Genomic DNA, 11,443 nt, shown 5'->3' with positions numbered 1-11,443 from the left:
TCAAATTTATAATGCTTTACAGTTTAATGAGTCAGACAGATTGGTTAGCAGACATTTCCAGGGGCACATACTGCAGTCATACTGTTTCACTGCTGTAGAATAAAGAACATAATTATACTCACCTTCATAGCACCTTCTCACAACCTTAAGATGCAAATTTATATGCAACACATATTGCATTCTCAAGTCATCTTTCATAGACGTAGTGTTAGCACATTTATGTCAGCCTAACTCAGCAAACACAACTCATATTCCAAAGAGAAATGGCAGCCAGTAATCATGTAAATGCTAAACAAAATTATACACAGAGGTAACATAGAGAGAAATAACGTGTGTTCATAAACATCAACTTAAAGCATGGCTTAAAACACTGATGCCCCTTTCAGACATCCATTCTATACATAAACTCTTGTCAGATATGCTGAGTGCAGTGTAAACAGTCAAAGTGTCACTCATGACAAATTCTGTCAATACAGGACTTATTCAGTTTTATAGCCATGTACTGCAGGATTGTTAAAATTGGCCCCTCTTGTACTTTTTCCTCAGAACATTATAAGCAACAGTTATCACTGAAGTTGGCTGATTGGACAAAAACACTCTAAATCTTACTTACTGATATTAGTCCCTTGTATTACATTAGTAAATGAGCTTACTTAGCTATGTCCCATCAAAAATGTGGCTATTTCCCATCAAAACAGCACAGCTAAGGAAATACATCTTTTATATGCACTTTAGAATTTATTTATTGTGAAGAATCTCAGCTTATGCAGCAGTTGACTGTCCCCCCTTCTCCTTCCTTGCAGCTTCAGGCCACCTGACCTGTGCACCTCAAAGACCTCAGAGCCAGGCCCGATACCAGCCATAAAACACTGCTGCTGTCAAACAGGATCCAACTTGAAGGACTGATGGAGCTACTATGACCCCTACTGGAGAGACTACCTATGTGAAAGCCATACACAGATATACATTTTGTCTGTATTAGGCGATGTAATTCAGTATATTGTAATCATATTAGCCTATCTGGATTATGAGGGTTTCATATATCATAAATCATTTTTCACATTTCATATGTAATTACAGTGCATCCAGAAAGTATTCAGACCCCCTTCAGTTTTTTCAATTTTGGTATGTTGCTGATACTACAGTTGTTTAAAATTATTTTTTCTCATTAATCCACACTCAGTGCCACATAATGACAATGTGAAAACAGAATTTTAGGAATGTGTGTAAACTTATTAAAGGGGAAAAACTAACCCTAACCATAAGTATTCAGATCCTTTACTCAGGACTTAGTTGAAGCAACTTTGGCAGCAATTACAGCCTCAAGTCTTTTTGGGAATGACACAACAAGCTCTGAACACCTGGACTGAGGGATTTTCTGCCATTGTTCTCAAGCTCGGTCAGGTTGAATGGAGACGGTTGGTGGGCAGCCATTTTCAGGTCTCAGAGATGTTCCATAGAGTTCAAGTCAGGGATCTGCCTGGGCCACTCTAGGACATTCACAGAGTTGTCCCTAAGCTATTCCTGTATTTAGGTGCTTTTTAAACAATGAGATTAATGAGAAACAAAAATGAATTTATACAATTGAAGTATCAGGCTGCAACATAACAAAATTTTAAAAAGTAAAGGGTGTCTGAATATTTTCTGAATGCAGTGTAAATAATCAGCTGTCTCACAAGGTAATTATTTGTAACTAACATTATTAACTTAGTTATGCATAACAGAAATATCACTGAAAATAGTCAAAGTGGCAGTGATCACGAGACTCCTCAGTCAGTATTTTTGAACAAAGATTTTTTCTTCTCTTTGGAATCAGTTTTATGATTTTGAATCCCCCACCTCCAGACCAATGGCCAATAAAAGGGAGACAAGCCTTTGTTCTAGGCTTTTTGTCTTCTGGTGGTCTTTTGGGGTTTTGGGGGACTTGCTGTTGCTGCCGCTGTTCCCCAACAACTTTGAATTGTTTGACAGTTTGGCCTTAATAAAAATGGGGTTTTTTGGCCTAAATTATCTATGCAATTGCACTTATGTGAGATTAAAACAAATCATCTATCCTCAGGCTATCAGCACCTCAGTTCTCAATCCTGTGTTTTGTGTGTGAGCAGGCTAACATTAGGCTACCTGTTTGCTAAACCTCCTGCCTAATGATCCAATTCGACCGCAGTAGTGGAAAAGGCGGGCCAGAAAGATTTATATCTGGTCTGCACTTGCCTGGATTTTACTGTTGTTCTTTCACCAACCTGCAGGTCTACTTCAGTATACAACCGCCGACCTCCTCCGGCTCCGCTGTCAATTGTTTGAATCTCTACTGGCAGCTGTGAGGGGTCAAAGATAAAAGATCGAATTATTGTAATCACTGGTGTAAAGACCATATATGGGAAGTGAAATATTACTGAGCATGTACTGGTGTAGAGACCATATATAGGAGGTGAAATATTATTGAGCATACACTGATGTAAAGGCTATATATGGGAACGAGCTGAGCAGCAAGAGTTACAGTTGAGAAGGGTGTAATCAGACTATATAACCACTGTGTGTTTCCTTGTTTTCAGTTCTGTGGCTACATGCATTAGAAATAGTGTCACAGAACTCCAGATATATCTGACTGTATTTGCTCATGTAATCTGTTTTGCTGTGGAAACATTAAAAGTATAGAATCTTCAATAGGCTACTGACTGATCTCTTCAAATAAACCAACTCGGGGGGACACAGGTGAAGTTCTTGTCCCAACAAATTGGGGGCTCTCCGGGATTTGGGGAGATCTGTTATTGGACATCAAAAGACAGATCAGATGCACTCCACTGAAAATTCTGGCCGGCCATAGAAAGGTAAGCAGAAACCTGTTTCATCAAATTCTGTGTATTGGCTGAAACATTAAATTAAGAATTTCAGTGGGTGAGTTGACCTGTTCCGAAATTATTGCATGAGCAAACAGTAGTAAATGTGCACATAAGTGATTAAGGAAAAGGGTTAGAGTCCCTATAAAGAAAAGGGTTAGAGTCCCTAAAGAAAAGGGTTAGAGTCCCTATAAGGAAAAGGGTTGAAGTCCCCACCGGATCGGCTTATCCGGTGAAAGGTAGAGGTTAGAGGCCTTACCAGGTTAGTCTACTGGTAGAAGTCCTTGGTTTGGCAACCCCCACAGTACTTGACGAAGGCTGTTTTAGCTGGGACAGCTGGATCCCGGGGAATTCAGGACCCCCGAAGTCCTTGCGTTTGGGCATTTATCCAAATTGAGTGAAGGTTTGAAATGATATAGTGTTGTGAATTTTTTATGTTTTGTTTGTATGTCTGAAACCACAAGCCGCCCCTGTTGAGCTGTGGATACCTTGCGGTGTTAACTAAGCAGCTGATCAGGAAGTTGCGAGAGAAGTTGTGTTCAATTGGGTCAGTTGCTCAGGTGTACTCCATACAAACTGCTTGTGTGGTATAGGGAAAGTTGTTTTGTATTGAGAAAAGGTTTCATTTACATTTAAAAATTCAAGGAGGTAAGTAAAAATGGACGGAGAATTTGACAGGGAAATAAATGATGATGGGTGGGGTCCTGGAACGAAGAGATGGAAACCGGTAAGTGATCAGATTATCCATCTCATGCAAGTGGTGAGTGGAAGAGAAAATCCGAAAAATAGAGACAAAGCTAAAGAAGACATGAGAGTTTTGGTACAAGAAGTAATGAGGGAGAAAGGACTCTCCCCATCCACGAGAGTGCCGCTGAAAAATACCTTGTGGAAAAAACAAGAGGAGGTTAGAGAAGAAAAGGAAAAATTGGAAAAAGATATTGGGGAAGCAGGAATGTTGAACAAGTCCAAGTTAAAGAAAAATGTAAAAGATTTAGAAGAATACACAACTAACCTCTATGATGCCTGGGTGTGTTGCACATGTGCATCACACAATCAGTAACAGAAACCAATGTCAAAAGGGAGGAATAGAAGCGAGCCTGCACCTCCTCCACCGCCATATCAGGAAGTGAAAACCCACCGCCCCCCAGCGCAGTTCTACCCAGTCTTAACAGTTACAGGACGATTAGATATAGAGCATGCAGCAGCTGTAGGAAGACACAGAGTGAGAGAAAGAAAAAGGGACAATGGGGAAGACGCGCAGCCAGAACAAGAAGCATTTGAGGCTAGGAAAATGAAAGAGCTGACAAAAGAAAGGGAAAGAGAGACTAGAGAAGCACAGATGAGATTGGAAAATAACAGAGGTCAGACTATGAGCTCTTTAAAAAAGGAATATAAACGTAAGGTATTGGCCAGGGGAGAACTGCAGGGAAATTGGAAGGAGGAAGAGAGTGAGTGGATAGAACAGGGAAGTTGTATCAGAGAGCGAAGTAATTGGAAAGAAGAGGAGGAGGACAACAGAGAGGTCCTCCATCAGTAGACCAGAAACCAGGACATACTACCCAGAACGTAGATCAGTTACTCTGGGTGGATGAGACCACCCCCATGTGAGAAGTACCGCCCAGAGGTAGACATCGCATGAAGCTGAGATCCCAAGATAGTCCCGAAGGACCGGCGAGACCTGACCCTTCGACACCGGCAGGGAATTTCCCTCTCTTTAGAGGAGATGGAGGTAGAGATAGATATAAACCATTGGCCTTAGGAGATGTTACTAGCCTGGTAGAGCAGATGCCCCCTCCCTCCGAAGGAGGTGGACTGTGGCTTAAGAAGTTGGATAAACTGACTGCAGGACAGAGGCTTGCTTTAGGAGATTTCAGGGCTGTGGCTAGTAGGTGTTTGACTTTCAGGGACCTTAAGGAAGTAGAGGAACAGGCTGGGACAGATCGGGAGTCAGATGAAACTCCGCTGGTTAGGGTGATTACAGAGATAGGTGAAGTCATGTGTGAAAAGTTCCCACTGCCTAACTCAGCTGGGGTCCCCAAACTGCCATGGAAATCTGATCAGACTCCCAGAGAGGATTTGGATAATTATAAGGAAGCCTGGGAGAAAATCACTGGGTGTCACCCAGGGAAGCGAGGGCTGCAACAGGAATGGTTCAGACAGGCAGTGATGGAAGGAGTGCCCCCATCTGTTAAAGACGTCATGATGGCTAACCCCGACCTACCGGGAAGTGAGTCTTCCGTCTGGGAAAGGCACCTATTGCATCACCTCCAAAGAGCCAAGGACGATGAGACTAAGGGAGAAAAGGATATGAAAGAATTACAAACACAGCTGCTTAAATTACAATTGGGGGAGGCCAGAAAAAAGGTAAATGATAACAAGAAAGACCATAAACTAGGAAAACAACTGGTCGCTCAGCCCACTTCAACCCCCGCTGTCCAGGACATGCCCAACCTCTTCCCTATCCGACCGTGGGTAGATCCCCACCCTCCTCCTTGTGGGGGGAACAGAACAGCCGGAGAAAATTTATGCTTACAGGGGAGAGGGAGGATATGGCAGGGGGGGAAGAGTCTACGGTCCGCCCTGGGGAGACGACGTTTGCTTTAGGTGCGGTCAGCTGGGACATTGGTCCAGAGAATGTCCAGCTATGGGAGGCCGCCCTAGACAACCACCAAGGGGCCGTGGTGGGCCCTCTAGGGGGAATGCACCCACTCGACAAGCACCAAACGCACCTACTTATCAGGCGCCAAACCCATCCACTGCACCCCAAGGGCAGTTCCCAACGATGGAAGGGGGGGACTTGAATGACCATCCCAAAAGTGACATTTCACACCACACTGTTGATGTGGTGGGGTTCCCTGGGGTACCTCAAAGACTGCCTGTTACCAAGCTGCTAACTGTTCAGATTGCCGGCCAGCTGTTGGCCCATGAGTTCGTTGTCTCACCCCAGGTCCCAGATAATCTCATAGGCAGAAACCTCCTGACTCGTATTGGGGCCTCTATACTCTGTGAGCTGGAGGGCCTGCAAGTCTCTTTCCCAAATGGGGAAAAGGTGGATTGTTCCCCCAGCACCACATCCCTTGGTGGTCAATGGATAATTCAACCACTTCCAGGGCAACATGAAACAACAGACATTTACTGGGGAATACTGGAACCTGAAGCTCCCACCTTCAAGGGCATTATAAGCACATACATGGAGTGGAAACCGTGGATGTCTCTCTTGGAGTCATACACCAACCCCCTTGACCCTCCCCATGTAACGTTGTTCTATGACAGAAACTCCTGTGATTGGTATCAGGAAGAATTTCTAAATCATTTGGAAGGACGGTCATGGACAGTGGAGTGCTCTGACCTCTTTGTGGGTCCTGAGGGAGTGGCTGTGGGCATCAAACTCACTCCTGAGCAGATGATCTGGTATGAGATGGCAGATGAGGCCGCTCCACATATTTCCTTAGCCTTACATCCAGGGCACCAAGCTAAAGAATTAGGTCCTATGGTAAAGAGAGCCCTTGCACTCACTCACTCTTCCAAAATGTACAGAATTACTTGTTCGACGACTGATTTGGCCATCCTTGAACATTGTCAGCTGTCAAGAGATCATGGCAGAGACAAAACTGACCATGATCTGGCAGAGCACCTCCTACAACAACTCCCAGACAGTCTCTGGTCCCGGGGCTCCACGGACGTGGGCATCTGTAAGTCCTGCCCTCCCATTTCTTTCGACGTTTCCGCCGAGGGGCCAATATGGCAGGCTCAATATCCCCATAAGCCCCAAGCAGAGGTGGGAATTTCTGAAACTATACAGGGCCTCCTGAAATCCGGCGTCCTTGAACCATCCACCTCAGCCTGGAACACTCCCATCCTCCCAGTTGAGAAACCTGGAATGGGTAAATATATCGCATGGTCCATGATCTTAGGAAAATAAACTCGGTTACAGTCACTCCTACTTTACCTGTTCCTAATCCCTACACTGCACTGACCAATCTTACTCCAGAACAGAGATGGTTCACTTGTATTGACCTAGTGAATGCCTTCTTCTGCCTCCCTCTTCATCCAGACTGCAGGGACATTTTTTCATTCACTTTTCAGGGCCAACAGTTGAGGTATACTCGGGTGCCACAGGGCTTCGTCCTCTCACCAGGTCTCTTTAATCAAGTCCTGAAAAATATGTTGGCTGGCTGCTCCTTGCCACCTGGTACTACTGTCATCCAGTATGTGGATGATATCTTGATTGCATCATGCACTGACACAGACTGTCTTGCAGCAACGCTTTCAGTGCTACAGAGGTTGGCAGAAAAGGGCTTTAAAGTCAGTAAATCTAAGCTTCAAGTTGCCAGGAAACAAGTTTCCTTCCTAGGTCGCATTATCTCGGCGAAAGGTGCTGGACTCTCACCATCCCATCGGTCCACCATCCTGCATCATCCCAAACCACAAACTGTGAAGGATATGCTGTCCTTCTTAGGTCTCACAGGCTTCAGCAGAAACTATATCCCCAACTACACTCAAGTTACTCAGCCTCTTTGCAAACTGGTCAATGATCAAGGCATGAGAAACCTTGCAGCTAGACTTCAATGGGACACAGCCACAGAGATGGCCTTCATCTCTCTGAAAATGACCCTAGCACAGGCAGCAGACTTAACTCTCCCTGACTACACAGCACCATTCTTCCTAGATGTTTCTGAAACAGGAGACACTGTAAACGGTATCCTGTTTCAGAAAAAAGGGGGAGGTAGAAGGGTACTTATGTACGTAAGTGTGATGCTTGACAACATGGAAAAAAGACATCCAGGATGCACACAACATGCAGCCGGAGTAGCAAAGCTCATACAAAAAACAGCACACATGGTTATGGGACACCCACTACACGGTAATGCGGTCCCGCCTTGTACACTGTCCACTGTTCACATGTAAATAATCTCAGGTGAACCAGGTAAATATGTGCACAGCCCCAAGAAATGACACAAAATATCAAACTTCATCATAGAATTTACTCACTTTTTCTGCGCGTTTGGATGATGGTGCGTTAGGCACGTGAAGTGGCGCTCCTTACATTCCACACAGAGACAAATAGTTTAGCTTGTCCTCAGAGTAAAAACACTGATTTTAACTCAAATGAGGATCGTTTGGCTCCTCATTGTTTTGTATTGTACTGCACTTATCCGTCCCATCAACATTGACTGAAAGGCTCATTATGCGCGTCTTTGTCTGGACGTTCAGTGTGTCTTTTGTCTTCTCAGGTAAATCACATGACTATTCATCCTCAGACACACCCTCTTGCATATGGCCTTTCTAGACAAAAAGTGTCTTAGAAAATTTAAATCAGTGTCTTGTTTACTGTGAATGTGTGAACAAGATGACATTCACAGCACTCTGAAATAAGCACTTTAGCCTACAACATGCTGGTCTCCAAAGTCTTGTGAACCAATGTTCTGTTTGTGTTTTATGGTCTTATTTCAGTGAGTAAAAAATTGTAGTTTTTCACTAACCATGCATAAACACTTTTTTTTTAAAAACTCAATCATGTATAAACTTGCTGCTCACATATTATAGTAGCCAATTTTGTGCTGATTACAGTGTTATCAGACTTTAGACATTAATATGTTTAAAAGACACTGAAAAAAGCACAAATGTCAGGACATGTCAAAATTTGTCCAGGCCCCAAAAACCCCCCCCCCAGAGGGTTAAACTTTCATCCTCAGAACAGTTATAACTCATTTGAGAGCCTCACTCTTAGTCTCTCGCATCCAAACTGGAAAACACAAAAACCAGTTCTACTTGTCATTTTGTACCGTCCACCTGTCCCTTACTCAGAGTTTTTAACTGAATTCCCTGACTTCCTATCTGATTTAGTGCTTAGATCAGATAAAGTCATTATAGTGGGAGGTTTTAACATTCATGTAGATGTTGAAAATAACAGCCTCAGCATTGCATTTAATTCTATATTGGTTTCAATTGGTTTCATTCAAAACGTTAATAAACCCACCCACTGTTTCAATCACACCCTTGATCTTGTTCTGACCTTTGGTGTAGAAATTGAACATCCAAAGTTTTTCCCCCAAATCCTGTTTTGTCAGATCATTCTTTGATAAATTTTGAATTTAAAATGATGGATCATGCAGCGTTTGGAAGAAAATTCCACTACAGCAGATGTTTATCCGACAACGCTGTTACTAAATTTAAGAAAAGGATTCCATCTTTATTTACATCTATGCCAAGTATAAACATAGTGGAGGGCAGCTCCTTCAATCCCACTCCCTACCAAATTGATTATGTTGTTGACAGCGCTGTAACCTCACTGCTTGAAATGCTTGATTCTATGGCCCCTCTAAAAAAAGAAGTTAGTGAATCAGAGAAGACTAGCCCCATGGTATAATTTACATATTCGTACCTTAAAGCAGGCATCGTGAAGGCTGGAAAGGAAGTGGCGTTCCACAAAATTTTTCTAGCCTGGAAAAACAGTCTACTAACATAAAAAAGCTTTCCGTAAAGCCAGAACTGCATACTATTCATCACTAATAGAGGAAAATAAGAACAATCCCAGGTTTCTTTTCAGCACTGTAGCCAGGCTGACAAAAAGTCACAGCTCTGTTGAGCCCAGTGTTCCCTTAGCTCTCAGCAGTGATGAATTTATGAGTTTTACAAATAAAATCACAACTATTAGAGATAAAATTCAGCAGATGCTTCTTATACCTGCAATAAATGAATCTTCTACTACAGTAGCTCTTGAATCATCTGTAGGACCTCAGTTATGTTTAGACTGCTTCTCTCCCATAGATCTCTCTGAATTTACATCAGTAGTTGCTTCATCGAAATCATCAATGTGTCTCTTAGACCCCATCCCGACTAGACTGCTTAAAGGCACCCTGCCATTAATGAACTCATCTTTATTGGACTTGGTAAATTTATCTCTAGTATCAATTCAATTCAATTCAATTCAATTTTATTTGTATAGCGCCAAATCACAATACAAATCATCTCAAGGCACTTTACAAAAACTAAAACTAAAAACCCAACAATTCCCTTATGAGCAAGCACTTGGCGACAGTTGAGAAGAAAAACTCTCTTTAACGGAAGAAAAAACCTCCAGCAGAACCGGGCTCAGTTTGGGCGGCCATCTGCCTCGACCGGTTGGGGTGAGTGGATAGAGCAGAGAGAAAAGAACAGCAACAATAAACAACAAGTAGACACTGCAAGGTGGTGGGGCCAGTAACTGCACATCAGCGATAAACAGCTCCAGGACCAGGGACACCTGCAGAAGGTACAGAGAGAACAGAGAGAGAGGGAGAGAGCACAAACTAGGGGAGAGAGAGAGCACAAGGTTAGTGACATTCAATGGTGGAATATACATGAGGTGGGAGGAGAGAAGAGAGAGGAGGGGAAGGGAAGGGGGGGGGGGGTTAGGGTAGGGGAGCTCAGTGCACCGATGGTCCTCGGGCAGTCTAGGCCTATAGCAGCATAACTAACTAATGGATGGTTCAGGGTTGCCTGAAGCCAGCCCTAACTATATGCTTTGTCAAAGAGGAAGGTTTTAAGTCTAGCCTTAAAAGTACAGAGAGTGTCTGCCTCTTGAACCCAGGCTGAGAGCTGGTTCCACAGGAGAGGAGCTTGATAACTAAAGGCTCTGCCTCCCATTCTGCTTTTGGAAACTCTGGGAACCACAAGTAGACCTGCACTCTGAGAGCGAAGTGGTCTATTGGGATAATATGGTACTATGAGGTCTTTAAGGTATGAAGGAGCTTGATTATGAAGGGATTTGTATGTGAGAAGAAGGATTTTAAATTCTATTATATATTTTACAGGGAGCCAATGAAGAGAAGCCAATATAGGAGAAATATGATCTCTCTTGCTAGTTCCTGTCAGGACTCTGGCTGCGGCATTCTGGATTAATTGGAGGCTTTTTATTAAGATATTGGGACATCCAGATAGTAATGAGTTACAGTAATCTAGCCTTGAGGAAACAAATGCATGGACTAGTTTTTCTGCATCATTTTGAGACAGGATGTTCCTAATTTTGGAAATGTTGCGCAGGTGAAAGAATGCAGTTCTAGAGATTTGTTTTATGTGTGAGTTAAAGGACATGTCCTGGTCAAAAATAACTCCAAGGTTTTTTACAGTAGTGCTGGAGGCCAGGGCTATGCCATCTAGAGTAGCTATAATTTTAGAAAAGTTATTTCTGAGATTTTTAGGCCCAAATATAATGACTTCTGTTTTCTCCGAGTTTAAAAGTAAAAAGTTACTGGTCATCCAGGCCTTTATGTCAGTTAGACAGGCTTGAAGTCTGGTTAACTGGTTTGTGTTAACAGGTTTAATAGATAGATATAACTGAGTGTCATCCGCATAGCAGTGGTAATTAATAGAGTGCTTCCTAATGATATATCCTAAAGGAAGCATGTACAGGGTGAACAGAATCGGTCCTAGCACAGAACCTTGTGGAACTCCATAACTAACTTTTGTTCGTGTGGAAGGTTCATCATGGACATGAACAAACTGGAATCTGTCCGATAAATAGGATTGCAACCACTTTAACGCTGTTCCTCTGATACCAATCACATGCTCCAGTCTCTGTAATAAGATGTTGTGGTCAATGGTGTCGAATGCTGCACTAAGGT

Source organism: Mastacembelus armatus, chromosome 14 (genome assembly GCF_900324485.2).
Source record: "Mastacembelus armatus chromosome 14, fMasArm1.2, whole genome shotgun sequence".
Lineage (NCBI taxonomy): Eukaryota > Metazoa > Chordata > Actinopteri > Synbranchiformes > Mastacembelidae > Mastacembelus > Mastacembelus armatus.
The sequence above is the reverse complement of the archived record's forward strand: the minus strand, read 5'-3'. Positions refer to the sequence as shown.